General features: G+C 38.4%; 1 protein-coding gene across 2 annotated transcripts in view; it reads right to left on the bottom strand.

Annotated features, from left to right (window-relative positions):
• micu2 (mitochondrial calcium uptake 2) overlaps window positions 1-20,550 on the bottom strand; it is a 463,232-nt gene that overhangs the window by 65,079 nt on the left and 377,603 nt on the right. The gene's annotated exons all lie outside the window — the stretch shown is intronic.

Here is a 20,550-nt window from a genome sequence, read left to right as displayed (position 1 = left end):
TATTCAGCAATAACATTTTGTATGATATTTTCTTCCATCAAGAACAATGCTGTATGCTTAATATGAAAATTGCTGAATTTCTTGTGAAGTAGATCACATTAATGAAAATGGACTAAACTTTCAAATTTATAAGATGCACCTGGCCACTTGTTTTAAATCTCATAATAGGTTTGAAGATATTCAAAATTAATAATGTTGATGGGGATTGTTATTACAGCCATTTTTTACATGAAGAATAAACAAAATTAAACAAAATAATAGGACTTGGATCAAATTAACAGGTGTACTGCAATTTCAACATATTTTGCTTATATGATGCGAATGAAGAATATCAGGTTTCCAAATTAACATTAACCAGAGCTGCACAGGAACATGTTTAAAATTAACAAAAAAGTCATTTTAACAACTGTAACTATTGATGTATAAAGTATAATGACATCACTCAGATGGATCACATAGAATTGTTATAGTTTCTAATTTTGACCTACTCCATAGATAACAAATTGGTTTAATTTTCCATGCTTGATTTTCATATTGAACAAGCATCGCATTCTATCATGATGTACCGCATACGCTAAGGAATTATTATACCATTTTTAAAATAAGTATCAGGTCCTATAACAAGAAACCATCAAATGCTTAACTGCTATTTGACCACTTGGCTATTGACCAATCAGCATGGTCTAACAAGATCTTGGTTTCAAACCTAAACTAATCAGTCAATTTTTCTTATTTAAGGATAACAAACAATATGTACTGATACCTATGAACTGGAACTGGAGACTGAATAACTTTAGTTCCACGTTATTTACTATCACTTTAGATTTAAAGCAAAGGATATTTTATTAAAGTCTCATTTAGTTCTAAATATAATGTAGGATATTTCCTGTACTTTATTATTACTGAGAACAACTGGCCTTGACATTAGGCCACATTTGACCGATATTGTCATTTAGAAACCCTAGTAAAATTAGAGTCAACAGGAATTGAGAGGAAAACTCTGCTGACTGGAGTTATGCCTAGCACAAAGGAAAATGGTTGTAGCTGTTGTAGAACAATCATTTCAGCTTCAGGACTTCTCCGGAGGAGTGCCTCAGGGGAGTGTCCAAGGCCCAATCATCATCAGCTGTTTCATCAACAACCTTTCCTCCATCATGACACAGAAGTGTGCATGTTGATGATTGCTCAGTATTCAGAGCCATTTGCAACTCTGCAAATACTGAAGCAGTTGTATCCATATGCAACATGGCCTGGACACCACCTAGGCTTGGGTTGACACATAGCAAGTAAAATTTGTGTGATGTATGTGCCAGGCAATGGGAGAGAAGAGAGAATCTAACCATTATCTCATAACAGTCAATGGCATTAGCATCACTGATTCCTCCAGCAATAACATTCTGGGAGTTCCACTAACTAGAAACTGAACTGGACTAACTACATAAGTAATGTAAGTGACAAGAGCAAATTCTGTAGCAAATTATGCACCCCCATTCTTCCAAATGTCTGTAATGAGATGGAATAATCCACACTTGCCCTGGATGAGTGCAACTCGAACAGCACTCAAAAACTTGACACTATCCAGGCCAAACTAGCCTGCTTGATTAAGACTCAATCCAACATCACTCCCTTCATCACCCAATGTCCATTGTGCACCGTCTACATGACACATTGCAGTAACTTACAAAGGCTCTTTTGACATCATCTTCCAAACCATAAATTCTACCACCTGACAAGGTCAGCAGACACCTGAGAATATCAGCAACTGCAGGTTCTTCTCTAAGCCCCTCACCATCCTGACTTAGATCTATATCACTGTTCCTGGATCAAAATATTGGAACTCCCTTTCTAACACCATTGTGGGTACCTCTATACCCCAAGGACTATGGAGATTCAAGCAGGCTGATCTCCAGGACAGTTGAGGATAAACAATAAGTACTGGTTGAGCAAGCATTGCCCACATTCCATGAATAAATTTAAAAAAAGGCATGGATTGCTCAAAAACTACCGAAAGGTTTTGGCCAAAATTACTAATTTCCAGCAATCATCAGACAACAGAAATAAAACAGAGGAAAGCTACCTCCTGACATAATGCAGAGTCCTGACACTCGAAGTGCTGGAGTCAAGTTAGATACTGAGCTTTAGTCTCAAGATGAGCCTTTGGAGTCATTTGTTTGGTGGCAGCTGATGGACATGCGGCACAGCATACATGGTGATGTGGCAGAGCTTCCAGAGGATTGCACACTTTCATGAACAGTGGAGAAGTCGATCCAGGCTGCAAACACTGTAATCACCTACTCCTCAGAATGTGCAGATTCTCTCTCGAAACTTGCAACTGCCATGGATAGCTACATCCAGCAACTTATTATTGGGATCGTGGGAATGCGTTTTGACACATTTCATTGCCCTGTATCTGATTTCTGGTGCCCATAGGAAAGGTGAGAGGCAGACGGGAAGCTTGCAGTTGAATCCAAACTCTGGTTCTTCTTGGAAAAACTGGTAAGGCCAAATGGACCTCATTGTAGCAAATAAACAGCTGCTGTCATCATCAGGGGCCATATCAAATGGAGTTCCTATGGGGAAAACCTTCTCTCTGCCATTGACACCAATGCCTTTGAATACTGTAGTGACAGAGTAGACTCCTGCCACAATGCATGTGATCTCTCAGCATGTGGGGGTCCTCACAGCCGCAGGTGACTAGAGAATGCCCAATGAAGACATCCAAATAAGGGGGCCTTGGGCAGCAGCCTATCGCCAGCATAGCTGGTGGTTAGAAGAGGTATCACACTTCAAGAAAACACAATATTTGGGTTCACAAGGATGATTGTGTAGTGCTGATGGTTCTAAAATTATGTCTAATTAGGTACTGTTAACTGCACTTGGTGGTGGTGTTCTATGTGTGCAACATCATAGTCGTGATTTAGATTGATTAATTATTATAACTGGAATTGTAGTCATGTGAGCCTCACATTTGATCCCTCAAAACTGGACCCCTCATAGGAGGTCTTAATGTTAAGCATGCAAAAGTGTGAATGTGGCAAAGACGCTCGTGGAGTGGATTACACGTCACTGGATAAACCTTTGTATTATTAGAGACTCGCATGACTGGCATCCAATATCTCCTGTAGCTGACGGGTATGGCAACAGCCTCATGTTCATACTCTATCTCGTCAGAAACATGAATTATTCTACCATATCTACTCTACCAGGACCTCCCCTCTTTGGAATAACAGGTTGTGTAACATACTGCAGACAGCGACCATCAGTGACACATGAGCAGGTGGGTACTGAAGTGCACCACCTGAACAGTTCAGACATCTTAATGTCTTTTTGAGGGCCTTGGGGCAACTGAGGTTCTCTGTGTACCCTTTCTCAGACTCTTCATGTATCTTTTTCTCAGGCTCTCACTGATTTAGGAAAGGTGATCCATCTTGAGCCATCCTCATCTCCCAAAAATCAAACATATAAATTTTCAAGTGTGCCAAACGTCATTCACATCTGGGATGCCAAAGTGAATACAAAACATGGCAGTTTCCAGGATACTATGGATACATCTTTATGATCCTTTGCTAAGATCATAGACAAGCTGCACATTGATCAAAAGGGAAGCTTCTTCTGTTCACAAAGGCCCCTATTTTCCTTGATGGTACTTTGACTATGATCGCTTGGACCTCTGGCTCTGGTTGCTTGACTGGCATTATCTGCGCTGAATATTTCTACTCAACTTTGGAAAATTTCATATCTCGTACAAAATACTTTGTTTTTCATGTGCATCTACTGAAAAAGGGTATAGACAACATAGCATTGCAGGACATTGTGGTGCTTAATTTCTTGTTCCAATTTTTAAAAATAGTGGGTGAGTTGTTGAACGTGGTGTCCCTAAATTCTGTATTATCAGAGCATTAGGGTTGTTGGCTGAATGGCATTATGCTGAATTTCACTAAATTTGAGGCAGTACACCTGATTTAAAAGACTAAGTTTCACCCCAAGGCATTTTTTCAGAGGAAAAGAGTGTCATATGGACAATATTAATTTGTTTTCCAATAGTCAGGGAAGCAACTTGACAGAGGGTTTCACACAGAATTCAGAGCCCATTCGTTTTAGCATGCAGGTAATGGCCAACACCATGATTCCAAACTTCACTTGACAAAGCAGCAGCACTCCGAAAGCTTGTGATTTTAAATAAACCTGTTGGTCTATAACCTGGTGTTGTGTGACTTCTGACTTTTTCTATACCAGTCCAACATCAGCACCTCCATATCACAACACCATAACAGTACACACGGACCCAATGTAGTGTCTAAGGGTGGATGTCTTCTACTGCAGCCAAAAGGAACCCAAAGTCTGGGCATTGTAGTAGCAGATTAGAATGAAGTTAAGAATCTTCATGGATGAAATACAGAGGCAAAGTAGCAGCAGTGGAGGGAGGGACTAAGCCTTCATCAAACCAGCTACCCAAACTTTTAAAGCATACCTGATCTATTTGTGGGAGAATCTGAAAATTATGCATTGGACTTTTCAGATATTTCAGAACCTACTGAATTGGAATGAGGAGCTGTCAGAGAATAAAATGTGACTGCTAAAATCAGTTTGCACCTGGGACATTCTGTTGCAAGTAGGATATGATACTGCAGATGACAAGTTGATGGATAAATTGATGGCTTGAGACTTCCTCTCCTTCCCTTTCTCCACTTTTCTGATATGCCCTTGCTTGGAAAGGAGGCAGTATTTGGTATTGTTTCATTTGGTTACACAAAATGCTGTGATCTTGGGTGAGTTTCTCCCAGGGCACAAAGCCAATATCAAAATTCTGAACTGAAGCCTTCAAAGTATCCTTGGAGAATTCCCTTTGACTGTAATTGTGTAACTCCCCTCCCCCCAATTCAAATTCTCTATAGAAGATTTGCTTTGGTAAGCTGATCAGTTCAACTCAATTGTGACTTTATAAAGACCATTTGTCTTTCTTTTTTGCTTTTTTAAATTGTGGGTTGATATTAGAAAAAAAAGAACAATTTTAAAACAAGCGAATGCAAAGATTGTTGCATTGTTTGAAAGTATGAAGTTTGATAATCTTTGTGAACACTTTTTGCGTTGCTGTGGGTTAGTTGCAGATGAATTGGAGCCAGATGGTTGTATATAAATGGAGCTTTGGTTGACAACAAGTAGTGGATTGGCTTGTGGACTTGTTACCAGTTATAAATGTCAAAGGTCCTCTGCCTGCCATAAGTTATTTGAGTACTGGGATAGGCCAGATAAATACCTGGCATACATGGTGAGGAAAAAAAGCCAATAGACCTCCCACTCAGTCTATCACATCTATCAGTGAGGGTGCTGGGACTCTTACTTGTGACTCCAGAAAGATTAACATGGCTGTTAAGAAATTTTACTCTGAGTTGTTTTGGTCAGAGGGCTGTGAGGACAGTTGGAGTCCTTCTTTAAGAACCTGGACCTTCCAGGTGTGATTCCGGAGCAGATGTTCTTTTTGAATGCTCCCTTGACAGTGCAAAAGATGCAGGAGGCAGTAAGACAGCTCCAAAATGGTAAGGCACCCGGCCCAGGTGGCCTTCAGAGTGAACTTTATAAGGAATTTATGAATATGTTGGCCAGGCCAATGCTGGACATGTACAATTATTCGTACAGTCAGGACTGCTTCTCGCCCTCTCCGAGAGAAGCTAATATTTCTCTCATTCTCAAGAGAGGGGAGGTACGGAGGACTATGCTTCATATAGGCCCATTTCGCTGCTAAACCTGGATTTAAAAATTTTATCTCATACTCCCATGTTGAGATTGGAGAAGGTGTTGCCCTTTATTGTGAAGGCAGAGCAGACAGGTTTTATTATGGGCCGTAGGTCGTCTAATAACATTAGCACAGCACTGAACTAGTCAAGGTAGATCTGGTGTCTCTTCTCCTGGGCCTGATAAATTTGCCAATACTCTAGGTGCAGTCTGACTAAGACCCTGTACAATTGCAACAACAGATCTCTGCTCCTACACCTGAAACCTCTTGCTATGAAGGCCAAAATACCATTTATATTCTTCAATGCCTGCTGCACCTGCATGCTTACTTTCAGTGACTGGTGTATAAATATGGATTCGTGGCACATTCCCCTTTCCCAATCTATCATTCAGATAATAATCTGCCTTTCTGTTTTTGCTATCAAAGCGGATTATCCACGTTATATTTCATCTGCCATGCATTTTCTTCTTTGTTCAACTTGTCCAAATCACACTGAAGCATCTCTACATCTTCTTTGCTGCTCAACCTCCCAGTGTGCTTTACATCATCTGCAAACCACATTTTACATTTAGTTCCCTCACCTAAATCATTCATATAGATTGTAAATAGCTGGGGTCCAAGCACCAAATCTAGTGGTTGCCCACGAGTCACTGCTTGCTACTTGGCAAATTTCATAAAATTTCCCTTCCTACTTTTTGATTCTGGTCTGCCAACCACCACTACCTACCTATATCCGTACACAACACCCAATCACCTGCACTTTAATTTTACATAATAATCTTTTATTGAGATCTTATCAATCACCTTCTGAAAGTCTAAGTAAATCACATCCACTGCCTCCATCTTATCAATTCTACTAGTTACATCCTTAAAAAAGTCCAGTAGATTTGTCAGGCATAATTTCCATTTTGTAAATCCATGATGACTGAGTCTGATCCTGTGATTGTTTGCTCAGTGCTCTGGTAGAAGCCTATAAAAATTCTGTCAGGACTAGACAGGGTAACTGAAAAAGGATATTTTCTATGTTTCTATTTCTTTCCAGATATGCATGTCTGTTGTATTCATGAATTGGATGAAAACTTAAAACCATCACAGAACTCTAAATAAAGCAAAAGAAGGCAAACTGGATGACTTTCAAGGAGGTTGCCAGGGTTGGAGGATTTGAGCTACATGGAGAGGCTGAACAGGCTGGGGTTGTTTTCCCTGGAGCATCGGAGGCTGAGGGGTGACCTTATCGAGGTTTACAAAATCCTGAGGGGCATGGATAGGATAAATAGGCAAAGTCTTTTCCCTGGGGTCGGCGAGTTCAGAACTAGAGGGCATTGGTTTAGGGTGACAGGGGAAAGATATAAGAGAGACCGAAGAGGCAACTTTTTCACCCAGAGGGTGGTACGTGTATGGAATGAGCTGCCAGAGGAAGTGGTGGAGGCTGGTACAATTGCAACATTTAAAAGGCATTTGGTTGAGTATATGAATAGGAAGGGTTTGGAGGGATATGGGCCGGGTGATGGCAGGTGGGACTAGATTGGGTTGGAATAACTGGTCGGCGTGGACGAGTTGGACCGAAGGGTCTGTTTCCATGCTGTACATCGCTAAGACTCTATGACTTTCAGAAGGGTCAATTCATAAAAACAAAATCACTGAGGAAGGTTAAGACTTCCAGTTAAAAGCAGTTGTGCAGTTTAGTTCTTCCAAAGACTAAGTTGCAGTGTGTTTTAAAAAAAAATTAGAAGAACACCTATTGTTTAACTTCTCACAAATAGACCTGCAAGTCACCAGTGAACAATTTATTTTCATTTATGAAGGCAGGCAGCTCTTTTATCCCTTATTGTCAACCTGAAGCCATGGGTTATTTTAAGCTTTAGAATTGGTTGAATGGAAGTTTTAAATGTTGAATTCATTTTAATGGAGCCTTTGTTATTCTTTAGGTAAAATACTTAGCAGATTTCATAAAAGTTTCCTTCATACTTAGCCACAGTTTTCTGTAAAATTTCAATTGAGTTTGCTCATAAGCGCCTTCCCTACTGTGCTGGCATGACATTTCTGTTCTGCACAGACTTCTCCAGGGCCTCCAAAGTGAACTTGACAAATTATACTCTACATTCATTCCATTGCAAAATGGAATGAAACTGCCAGCAATAACTTCACTTTTGACTCGTACCAGCTGTCAGAAATAGATGAGATGTTCATCCTCTGTTTAGGCTGGATTTAAATTTTGTTTCCAAAAGCAAAAGGGTAGTGCTAATGCATTGTTTCACTCAGTCTGCCTCAGTCATGCTAAGTACTAATGAAGGTCTGCCTTAGTCGCTGCTGAAAAGTGTAATTTATGTCTTATTCCTTACAAATTCATCTTCAATGAAACATGCAGAGAAGTCAAACTTCACAAAAATTGGAAGAAATATACAAGTTCCTTACACTTATACTATTCTGCAAGAAGCACATAATAAAGTGCATAGCTCTGTAATGGATCCAGAGTGAGAAACAGGTTAGTCTGAGCATCAGGGATTATACTTAGGCAGCCTTGGAATAACATAGCTGTTGGAAAATTGCCATTGTATCATTGTAAAAATCATCAGCAAATAACATCCTGTTGAAGTTGGGAGCTGTGTTATTATATTGTCTGCTATCATAAATTGACATTTTATGCAGAAATACCTTGAATATTGAAGTGAAAGATGCATACAAATTCTATGTAAAGCAACACCTTTGCAAAAGCTTTGAATACACTGACTGGGGGCTAACAAAGTTTACGTAAACATCTGGAGAACCAGAGGTAAACAGCAAAATCAAAATAGCAACTGTTTTATGACTTTAGATTTTAGTGACAGTGTATAGAAATCTGTACTGCTTTCTCTCACTATTTTTCCTCTCTTCTCCTTTACACTTTCCTGCTAAATTCTAGCCAGATGTACAACAGTGCAGTCTGCAACAGGTTACCTGAAGGTGAAAGTGCAGGATAGCAGCTCAGGGTAAAGGAGTTTACTTGGATGCTGATCTGACATGAATTATTAAAAATAGTTTATGTTAAAAATAAGATGTCCTGACTAGCCTTTGCCTGTCAATGCACACCATCAGTGGCTTGGTCATTTATACTATTGTTATTTTTGGGACCTTGCTACGTGGGATATAGTTGTTACATTTGCAAACATAATCATAGTGACAATAGTTTAAAAAGTATTTAATGGATTGTCAGAAACTAAGTTCTGAGGATGGGAAAAGTGATATAACAAAAACAAGATCTTTCTTTCATAATGCAAGTTGCAATGACCATGGAGAGGCTTCTACAATATTTGAAGAATACCTTTTAGATCTGTTGATATTCCCTAGACTGCCCTTCCTAATAGCATTGTGGGTCTATCTACAGCACAGGACTGCAGCATTCGAAGAAGGCAGCTCACCATTACCTTCTCAAGTGCAACTAGAGAGAGGCAATAAATGCTGGCCAGCCAAAAATGCCAATGTCTGTGAGGGAATAAAAAAAAGTCTATATAGCCGAGATGGGAGGGGTGCTCTGTCTTTCTTGAACACTGTTGCTCCATGAAACCCAACATCAATTTAATTATTTTAACCAATTCCAACGTGACCAATCATATATTTTCTCTATATTGGACTTGCATTAAAACAGATTTACGTAGTTTTATTAAGAAATGGCAACTACTGATTTTTCAGAAAACAAATTTTACTCCATAAAAATTCTGAAATTTGTTATATGAAAATATAAATGTTTACCATTCTTGATAATCCAAAAACCACATATATACACCATAAAGAAAAGAAATAGATTCCTCACAGTAGAGTTTTAATTTACACTCATGTCCAACAGACATAGCTGTTGAAAGTAATAAGTATAAGGTTTGAGGTGTTCTGATGGTCACAAGTCTGACATTCTGACACACAAAGTTGGATGCCATTAAACAAATACAATTGTTTCCAGGGATCTTTACAGATGCAATTGTTCAGAGAATATCAACTGACTCTTTCAGAGGGTTCTCATGCATGAGCAGCTGAATTAGGGTTCCAGGTGCTGTATTATACCCACAGGAAAAGGTTATTTTCCAGGAACAGGAGAGCTGAGTTGGGGTGCTTCACTCCTTGAGTGAGCTTTCCTTAACTACTCCTACAAAACAATATCCAGCTCAGAAAGTAGAGCCTAAGCTCTATTCCGGTGCAGATGGTCTACAGTAAATAAACAGTAATTACAAGAAATGCATCTACCGAGAAATATGTTGTTTAAAAAGAAGTTCCAATGTCCTTTAACCACTTCTCAGCTGCTTCTTTGGTCACTCTCCTCCCATCATCAGGTTAGAAAAGGATATGTTCCATGATGATTCTAGAGATCAATTCCACTCATAACTCTTTAGCTAATGAAGCATTCTTTGTCAGCATGCAGCAAGACCGGGACAACATTCTGAAGTGGACTGATGAGTGGCAAGTAACAGCGCACCTCAGAAATGCCAGTCAATGGCCATCCCCAAGAAAAAAAATCTAACCACCCACCCTTAACATTTAATAATATTATCATTGCTGACTACATCACCATCAATTTCCTGACAGAGACTGTACCAAAAAAAAAACTTAACTGCACCTGCCATCTAATACTGTTGGTACAAGAGCAGGTCAAAGGCTGGGTATGTCTATGGCAACAAATTACCCTTAATTCCCCAAAGCATGTGAACATCTGTGAGGAACAAGTTAGATGTGTGGTGGAAGACACCTGCTTGGATGAGTGCAGCTCCAAAAAGACTCAAGGAGGATCGCATACAGTCCAAAGCAGCTTGATTGTTTGGCACCCCAACCACCCCTTAAAAATTCACTCCTACCATCACAAAAATGTTATGGCTGCACTATATATCATTTATGACATGTATATTATGTATATCCATGGGGAGGTAGTGGCCTAGTGGATTTATCACTGGACTGTTAATCCAGAGATCCAGGTAATGTTCTGGGGATCCAGTTTTAAATTCCACCATGGCAGATAGTGGAATTTGAATTCAATAAATATCTGTAATTAAGTGTCTAACAAAGACCACTAATCCATTGTCAGAAAAACTCATCTGGTTCACTATTGTCCTTTAGGGAAGGAAACTGCCATGCTTGCTTGGATTAGCCTGTATGTGACTCCAGGCCTCAGCATCTGCAGTCATTGTTTTTACCACAACAATGTGGTTAACTCAAAACTGCCCTCTGGGTAATCAGGGATAGACAATAAATGCTGGCCCAGCCAGCAACACCTTCATCCCATGAATGAAGAAAAAAACAAAACTTACAAAAACAGACATGAAGCTACACACCAAGCTTTGTCTGACAACACCTTCCTAAGCCACAACTTGCATTACCTGCAAAAACATGTGCAACAGACATTGCCTCCTGCAAGTTCCCCTCCAAACTACACATTACCCTGACTTGGAAATAAAGTTTAATTCCTTTATTGTTGCAAGGCTTGAATCCAGTAAGTGGGAATACCTTTGTTACACAGACTGCGGTGATTCATGGCTGTGGCTCACAACTCACTTTCAAAGGACAGTTAGGCACGAGTAATAAATAACAAATTTGTCAGTTATGTCCTTATCCCATGGTAAACTGGAAAAAAAGCTATATATATATATATATATATATATATATATATACACACACATATATATATATAGCACCTTTAATGAAATATATTGACTGTAGCAGGAAACCGGAGCCCCCAAGTGAAATCCATGCAGACATGGGGAGAACATACAAACTCCACACAGTCATCCAAGGCTGGAATCAAATTTGGATCCTTGGTGCTGTGAGGCAGTAGTGCTAACCACTGAGTCACCGTGCTGTCAGATATCTCAGCAGATTGCAGGATGTTAAAGAAACAGATAGGTTCAAGCTCAAAGATGAAGTTTCAAACAAAGATAATAAGTTTAAAACGGAGGCACTGCAAGATAAAGCACCAATGTGGGTCTATAAATATAGAGATAAACTAGATTGAATGCAAGTTAGGATATTGGTTGCAGAGTTCTGTATGGGCTCAAGTTAATGGATGATGGGAGGTTAGGAGAGCATTAGAGTAATCAAGGCTAAGGGACATCTACTAAAAAAGATCTGGCAATCTGCATTCAGACAATATGAGATTTATAAGAAGCAAAAAATAGGCCACCATTTCCATTGAGTCCTATCTTTTTTCATTAAACCTCAATTTCACTTAAAATTATCCACCTACCAGCAAGATATCCAGTTGTCTTCTAAATTAATTAAACATTTAACATAATTAGATTTTTCAAGTAACTTGTCAGTACGTAATGCATTGACATAAATAGAATGGTAAGATTTGTTTCTTCCTCCCAACTTTCTAATTAACTTGTATTAGGTAGTGGAATTGTAACAATTCAGCAAATATCTCAACGCAAAACATGTAGTCTGTATACAGAAGGAATTAGTTGATCCTTTGGGGATTTGCTTTGTACCATCAGAATCCTGGAACTCCTCTCACAGGTCAACAGTGTAATCAAATCCATCAATTTACCATGACATGGTGAATAGCAAAAAAGGATTTGGTGCTTGAGGCAGAGAAAAGAACAGACACCTCTCAACAGAGATGTTCTTCATGTATAGATTAACAAAAAGTATCATTTGGACAGCCCAGTCATATCATGCTCAAAAGCATCTTAAATCTGTGATATTGTTCTGTGTAATTTGTTACATAATTTAATTGAATCTTCAGCGATGCTTTAAAGACTAAGATATACCTTTCACTTGAAATTTTAAAAATAATTTAAATAACTGAATATTCAGTGTTACTGTCTTTTACCCCAATCCTATGCTTAACAGGAAATAAACTGACCAAACATTCGACAGGACTATATCAGCAATTTTGCTGTCATTCACAAACTTAACCATGCCTCCTAAATTCTCATCCAAAATGTCAGATGAAGCAAGATGGCACTGAAGAATGTTCCAGCAGCAGTGGCATGACTCCAAACATGGCTAGTCCAGGGTACGTGGAGGCAGTGGCATTCTGGCTACAGTGGCGTGTGGGGTCAGGCACCTAAGTGTTCACAGATTTTGAATGAGCTTTATGATTTTGTTTTTCTGGTGGCGAGGACTCATGGCAGAGGCAGGGGAGTGTTCTGGGTGTTTCCTTTTCTTTTTGGTGTTCCTTTTATTTCCGCTTCTCTTTTTAATCCTGTCTTTTAAATACTAGGATGGCACCAGATAATGGCGACTTTGTACGCTTTTCACTGTACTCGAGTACGCATGACAATAAAAAAAAAACCAAATCCAAATCAAATTGTTAATATAAATGACAAACTAGTGAATCCAGCACTGGTCCCATATAGAACGTTGATCAGGCTGCTTTTGGAGTGTTGTGTAGAGTTCTGATCATCCTGCTATAGGAAGGATATTGTTAAATTGGAAACGGAGTAGAAAAGATTTACAGAATGTTATTGGGAGTGGAGGGTTAGAGCTGAGAGGCTGGAACATTTTTCACTGGAGTGTTGGAGGTTGAGTGGTGAACTTATGGAAGTTTATAAAATCATGATTGGCACAGACAAGGTGAATAGTAAAGATCCTTTCTCTAGGGTAGAGGAATTCAAAATTAGAAGGCATAATTTCAAGGTGAGAGGAGAAAGATTTAAAATGGACCTGAAGGGTAGCTTTTTCACAGAGAGTAGTTTGCATGTGGAATGAACTGCTAGAGGAAGTGGTGGATGCAGGTACAGTTACAACATTTAAAAGACATTTGGATAAGTTCATGAATAGGAAATGTGTAGAGGGATATGGGCTAAATGCAGGCGAATGGAACTAGCTTAGTTTGGGAAACCTGGTTGGCATGGACGAATTGGACCAAAGTGTCTGTTTCCGTGCTGTATGTGTCTGAGTCTCAGTCTGAGGTGTGGTTTAGATTTTGTTGCAAGCTGCTTTATAATTTCACTTTGCTTACAGTTATTCAGAGAAATTTTGTGGGCTTATCAGGGAAAATTTCCACCAATTTAGCAGCTCTTCCAGTGCCTTGTATCATGGATCTATGGCATTTGAGAGCCAATTGGTTCAAAATCTGCACTGAGGCATGCAGACTAAAAAGCCGGAAGTTAAATATGAAAACAGGAGAGATAAATGAAGTTAAAATCAGAGTAAATGAGGATTGGGAATATAAGACACATATAGGATTAAGGGGCATTTATAAAGGAGAAAACTAAAAAAGTAATTGTTTTAAATTTGCATCATTGATTGTGCATATGCGTTGAAAATTAATTTTTCAAGGGCACAGAGATTGCTCAGCAAGAATTAACATTATTGAACTACAGTATTAATAATGGATTTACTCTTGACTGCACTGCTATATCTGCTTTTGGTGTGAGACGAGTGAATAATTACCCTAAATTTCTGCCAATGAAGTGTGTTCTGTTCAGTCAATTGACAAAGACTGCAACAGCAAAGTTTCTGAAGGAGAAGGTTTTGTTGCACACAATTCAGTGAAGCCATTGGTGCTTGCTGTTTTTGCCATGTAAAATTGATCGTGTCTATGGTTTCCAAGCATGTGCAGTTAAATGTAGAAATCATAGTTATAGCAACAATGATTTCTACATTTAACTGCACATGCTTGGAATCCAGAGACACTATCAATTTTACATGGCAAAAACGGCAAGCACCAATGGCTTCACTGAATTGTGTGCAACAAAATCTTAGCTCATTTGGTAGAATCTAATCACATGTTGGAATCTGCAAAATAAATTAATACTGAATGAGTTAGAACTTTGAACAGCCAGTTTGAAACATGGTCTTACTTACATAGTGGCACCAAATAGGATTCAAGGACTAGATTTTTAATGTGCTTGAAAGTAAGGGAGAGATCAGAATTATAAATACATTTTTATAGGGAATTCCATACCTATTGAAAATTGTTTTGAATTTCAGCTTAATTGACTCCTTTTGCAGCCTAGCTTTTCACCCCTAATTTAGCAATATGCTTTGAACATAATCAATAGTCTAGACATATTTTAGTTTAAAATCCATGAATTCCACAAGTACTCTCATGACAGCAAAATAGCCCCATTTGCTTTATCCCACTGAAAACTCAAGATAAAAGACAGCAGTCTTTTCATAAAACTTATTACTAATGGTTATTTAGCTTTCAGCATCAGCAGTAACAAGTCCCATTAGACCTTTCTTTGTTCTATGCTTTCTTGCGCATGTGACATGTGAAACATTGAATTTTACACAGCTAGCATTCCTGGCTGCTTTTCTTTACCACAGCTGAGTGGTCGCCAGTAGGATGACCCACAATGCTAAAGCCTATCGCGACCTCTAAAACTGCGTTCAGTGCATTTCAAATATTTGTGCTAACAAAGGGAATCACCAGCCCAGAAAATGAACCAGCTTGTTTAACCAAGATGCTTCAATATCATTATAAATTAGAGCTTGTCAGATGCCAACGATAACTTTAAATTTGAAGTTCACTATGGCTGGTTTCAAATGAATGAGATTTCAGTGTGGATGGGTTTCAATTGTTTCTATATAAACTAAAAGATGAGTTTCAGTTGGAATAGTATGATGACAAAGGAACTCTTGTAATATTCAACTAATGTTTAAATATAAAACCAAAATCCATTTTTGTGCAAGTGCACAATTGTACAAAAGAATTGCAAATCATAAAATTTGCACAGTAATTTGTTTTTGCAAAATTTACACTCTGAGCAAAAATACTCAGTTAAACTGGAGTGTTTCTGCTAAATAATTTTAACAGCAGTTCAGTATGTAGAGAACCATTAAAAAAAAACCTGACAGATTCATATAATTAAGATTCACGTCCATTCTGTTGAATGTCAGCATCTGACAGTCTATTATCATGGTCTCCAGAAATAGCTGGATACCTACGCTTAATTTCAGGAATAACCACACCCAAATTGTAATTAATAATAAATTACAATTATGAATAGGATTTAGAGACCCATTGATTTAGTTATTAGTTCAGCAAAGCATCTGATAGCAGAGTTTGCAGGCAGAAAGAAAATGACAAAAAGATTAAGTGGAAGTACTGCATGGATTATTATATTTTTAATATTTTACTTATGTTATTACAAAATGGAACCTTTTTAATGAATGGCAATCCTTGAACAAACTAAATACTTTTATTTACTATAATGTGAATGTGGGGAGTTGGGAAAATACATTGGCCCCAAATTTGCATCAGCAGCACCCATTTCCTTGGCTTTGTATCACCTCTAAAATGTGCCAAAGGCATGTATATATTTGGTGCTGCAACACCAGTTGGGTGAGGACATTGGTGATGCACAGGTTGCATCTGCCAGAAATATGGGGAGTAGGTTTCTTGTGTCAATCAGTGTACTGAATCGATGCCAGCCGTGTCCTTTCAAAGTTCAAAGTTCAATGACCTTGCTATGGCATTCAGCAGCAGGTTAATTGCTGATTGCTTTTAATGGTTTTTGATGTGATTCTAGAAGTATTGGGTGGTAACAGAGTTGTTTATTTGCTTTTAAATTCTGCAATGGTGGCACGTGCTGAGTAACGTAGTTCTGGCCTCAATGACTCTCACAATCCCCTTGCTGCCACCCTTGGTTTCATTTACTTGCATTCCTTCTTGGCCTATGATATGACAGAAATGAGCTGAGGTGAAATAGGCAGGAAGTCATTATGCCTAGAAGGTTCAAAGATCAGCTTTCCTATCCTTGTGAGGAATAGTATGTTGATTCTACTTTATCATTCAATGAGATCATGGCAAATCCTGGATTTCAATGCCATTCTCCTGCCTGTTCCCCATATCTCTCCCTCTACTGACAGATCAAAGTCTGTCCATCTCATTCTTAAATAAAGTCAACAATGCAGCATCTACAATCCTTTGGGGTGGAAAATTTCAAAAATTCACACAATCTTTTGAGTTAAGAAATTTTCCTTATTGGAGTCATAAATGATTAACCCCTTATCCTGAGATTGTGCCTCCATGTTCTAGATTTCCCAACCAGTTGAAATAACCTCTCAGTATCTACTCTGTCAAGCCCCTTTACAGTCTTTTGTGTTTTAATGAAATCGCCTCTGATTCCTCTAAAATGTGGAGAACATAGGCTGATTTAATTGGGTCTATCATCATAGGATAACCCTCACATCCCATGAATGAACCAATCTAGTGAACTGTTGCAACCAACAGAAGTACATCCTTTCTTAAATATGGAGACTAAATTTGCATGGAGCACGACAGGTTTAGTCGAGTGTGTAATTGTAGCAAGACACCTTTATTCCCATACTCTAATCCACTTGCAATAAAAGCTATTTTCCTTCCTAAGTCCTTGATGTATTTGCTTGCTAACTTTGAGTTACTTGTATGAATACCCACATCAAGAGTTTCAAAATGAATTCCTTTGAAAAACTATTCATTTTTTCTATTCTTACAACTAAAATAAATAACTTTCTGCACAATATATTCCATCTGCCATCTTGTTACCAACTCATTTAATCTGTCTCATTCTCTTTACAGCCTCTCTGTGTTTCCTCACAACTTACATTTGCATCTAATTTTGGATGATCAGCAAATGTGGATACATTGTATCTTTCTCTTTGCCTAAATCATTAGAATGGAATATAAATAGTTCAGGACCCAACACTGATCTTTGGAATTGCCCACTAATCACAGTGCTCTGTTTCACTGAGAAGGCCCTCACTGAAGGTGGCCAGTTGCAACCTATCGAGCAGGTTGAGGACAACATTGCCAGTGACTGAGGGGCTATTAGGGGTATGTACATTCAAATGTCTAAGTCTTACAGGTTGGAACAGGTGATAATTGCAATGTCTCTCAGTTTGTTAGCTACTGTTCCATGAGGAAGGTACTGAGATGCTGTATTGTAAGAAAGCCAAATAAATTTTATTCTGTCTTATCAGAGAGAAATGGGTGAAGCAAGCACTTGACTTTTCAAGAATTGTAGGTTTCCTCATATAGAGGTATGACAGATTGCACACTTATGGTTATGTGGGTGCCCCTTGATATCTGTGAAATGTGATTGAAAAGAAAGGGATTCTGCTTCCCAGATGTGTCGCTAATGGTACTTATGTGTGGCATATTACAAAAGTTACTGTATGGTATCCTGACAGCAGTCATAATGCCCTCATTCTGTAGCAGTCCTCTGCAAATCTGTATTTGAACCACGATGACACACCAGAGGGTGAACACTGAAAAAAACAAGGGTTATTCCCTGAGCACAGGGTTTATGACACTAATGTGATGTGAAAAGCACACACAAACTAAAATGGCTCTGCTACATTAAACATGATTGAGTAGCCCAGTGGAGGGCTTAAGAAACTCTGGAGTACTCAGGAGTACTTGGCAGAGTGGTGTATGTTGAACAACGTTGCCATTATAAAGACATAGCCCTTTTCACCAGCTACACAGTGACCAATATTCTTTCTTTTGGGAGTAGGGGCAGAGGAGGATGAAGAGTTGGAAAGGAAGAAGCAATCTGCAGAGACCAGACTCTCTGTAATCAACTCATTTGAGTGCAGCTCTAATGAATACAAGCCCAATTCCTCATCCACAAAGTCTGACATCATACTTTTCCTCTTGTTAATTACCATCAACTACATCGTCCTTGCCATAATTATAAAAGCAAAGCCATTATAAAACTAACATTCCAAAGCAATTGATAAATCAAACACTGCAATGTTGCATACATCATTGATTAATCATCGTTGATTATTCCTTTAGTGTGTCTTTATGTATCTGGCTTACTGTTTCTATGCAGTGTTACTTTATTTCATATAGTAATAATTTAGAGTCATAGAGATGTACAACATGGAAACAGACCCTTCAGTTCAACCCATCCATACTGACCAGATATCCCAACCAATCTTGTCCTACCTGCCAGCACCCGGCCCATATCCTTCCAAACCCTTCCTATTCATATACTCATCCAGATGCCTTTTAAATGTTGCAATTGTACTAGCCTCCACCACTTCCTCTGGCACTTATTCCATACACAACACCCTCTGCATGAAAACATTGCCCCTTCGGTCTCCTTTATATCTTTCTCCTCTCACCCTAAACTTATGCTGTCGAATTCTGCACTCCCCACCCCAAGGAAAAGACTTTGTCTCTTTATCCTATCCATGCCTCTCATGATTTTATAAACCTGTATAAAGTCACCCCTCAGCCTTCGACACTCCAACGGAAGTAGTCCCAGCCTATTGAACTTCTCCCTTTACCTCAACTCCTCAACCCAGCAACATCCTTGTAAATCTTTTCTGAACCCTTTCAAGTTTCACAACATCCACTTAAAACCAAAATGCTAACATTTTAATATTCATCCTTAAAGGTCATCAATCTCAGGGAATGTTCTAAACTGGCAGAATATGCTTTAAAATGTAATTTCAACTGTATGAAAATAAGAAAGAGAAACATGAGTAGGTCATTCAGCCCTTCAAGGCCCAGTATGGCATTTAACAAGGTCCTGGCTGCTCTGCTTCAACACCATTTTCCTGCATTATCCTTCTCTAATACATAGAAATCTATCGGTCTCAGTCATAAACATATCTGAGGACTGAGCCTTGGCAGCTCCCTGGGGGACAGAATTCCAAAGATTCGCCACCCACTGAGTGAAGAAACTACTCTTTGTCTCAGCGCTAAATTGTCATTCCTCTTATTTTGAGATCACAACCAAGGAAACAGCCTTCTGCATCTAACCTGTAAGAATTTTGTATGTTTGAATGAGATTAGCTTTCATTCATCCCAGAGTGCCTTCCGTCAACATTTTGTCCCCAGAAATTTGAAATTACATGTTCAAATATTTTCGAACACCTTTTGGAGTCTCAACATTTCAAGACTTTCTCTCACAAGCAAGAGCTGCTAAGGCAATGCTTACAGTTCTCCTGCAAGTATGTAACTCTTAAAATCACTCACACAATAGAGCTATAAGTGCAAGGTCTAAAAATTATAGCAATATATTTTCTGCAAATTTCTACGTCACTTCTTCTATGAATAAAGTTTGTAATGATGGAAGTTAACTCAAAAGGTTTTACACTGCATTTTCCCTTTTGTTAAAAGAGGTATTTCAAAATTTGCAATAATCGCAGCTTTACCAGTGCTAATTTCTTTTAGATAACTCAGCTACAATGACCCTGGCATTTCTTATCATGGAAGCTTTACTCACCTTTCATTTAGCAAGGTGTGAATTAAGTCTTTTAAAAAAAAAATCATTAAAGTTTCAGTTGATTTAACAGGAAACAAAATCCAGAAATGAAACTATTATATTCCGCGTGATTTGTCATTCAAATACTATTAATTTTGAATTAAAATGTCACTCCATGAAGGTGCCAATTCTGAGTAGTCACAGCAATAAAATTACTTGTTTACTAGTTAACACAAATAACTTGCTCATAATATGAGGGGCGGTCTCATTTTTAATATTTCATTTGATTTCTGTCAAATTAACGTTATTACTCTAAAATAGCTTTGAAAGAACCCAATTAAACATTTTCAAGGCAAATGAAAGTGTGTTAACCATGAGATTTAAAATAGTTATAAACCAATTAACATTTCTGAACCTTACCTACAATGTATTATGCCTTTCCGGATCATCACCTATAGAGAATCTTATTGCTGTATCACAACTTGAGCGAATTGCAAGTGAAAAAAAACAAATGACAGACTGGATCCTTTATCAATCAAAGAAACAGCAACTATGAAGAATGATGATATCCACATGTTATGCAAACAAAAGCCAGAAATGTTTACGTAGCAGTTTCTCAAATAAATTACATTTGTGGAAGGCTCAATTGTTGTATTATAGATGAAGAAATAGATATTCTGAGTTGGGATCTTGTAGAAATAA

The sequence above is a fragment of the Chiloscyllium punctatum genome, chromosome 9, assembly GCF_047496795.1.
Source record: "Chiloscyllium punctatum isolate Juve2018m chromosome 9, sChiPun1.3, whole genome shotgun sequence".
Lineage (NCBI taxonomy): Eukaryota > Metazoa > Chordata > Chondrichthyes > Orectolobiformes > Hemiscylliidae > Chiloscyllium > Chiloscyllium punctatum.
This window is presented reverse-complemented; position numbering and strand designations above follow the sequence as displayed.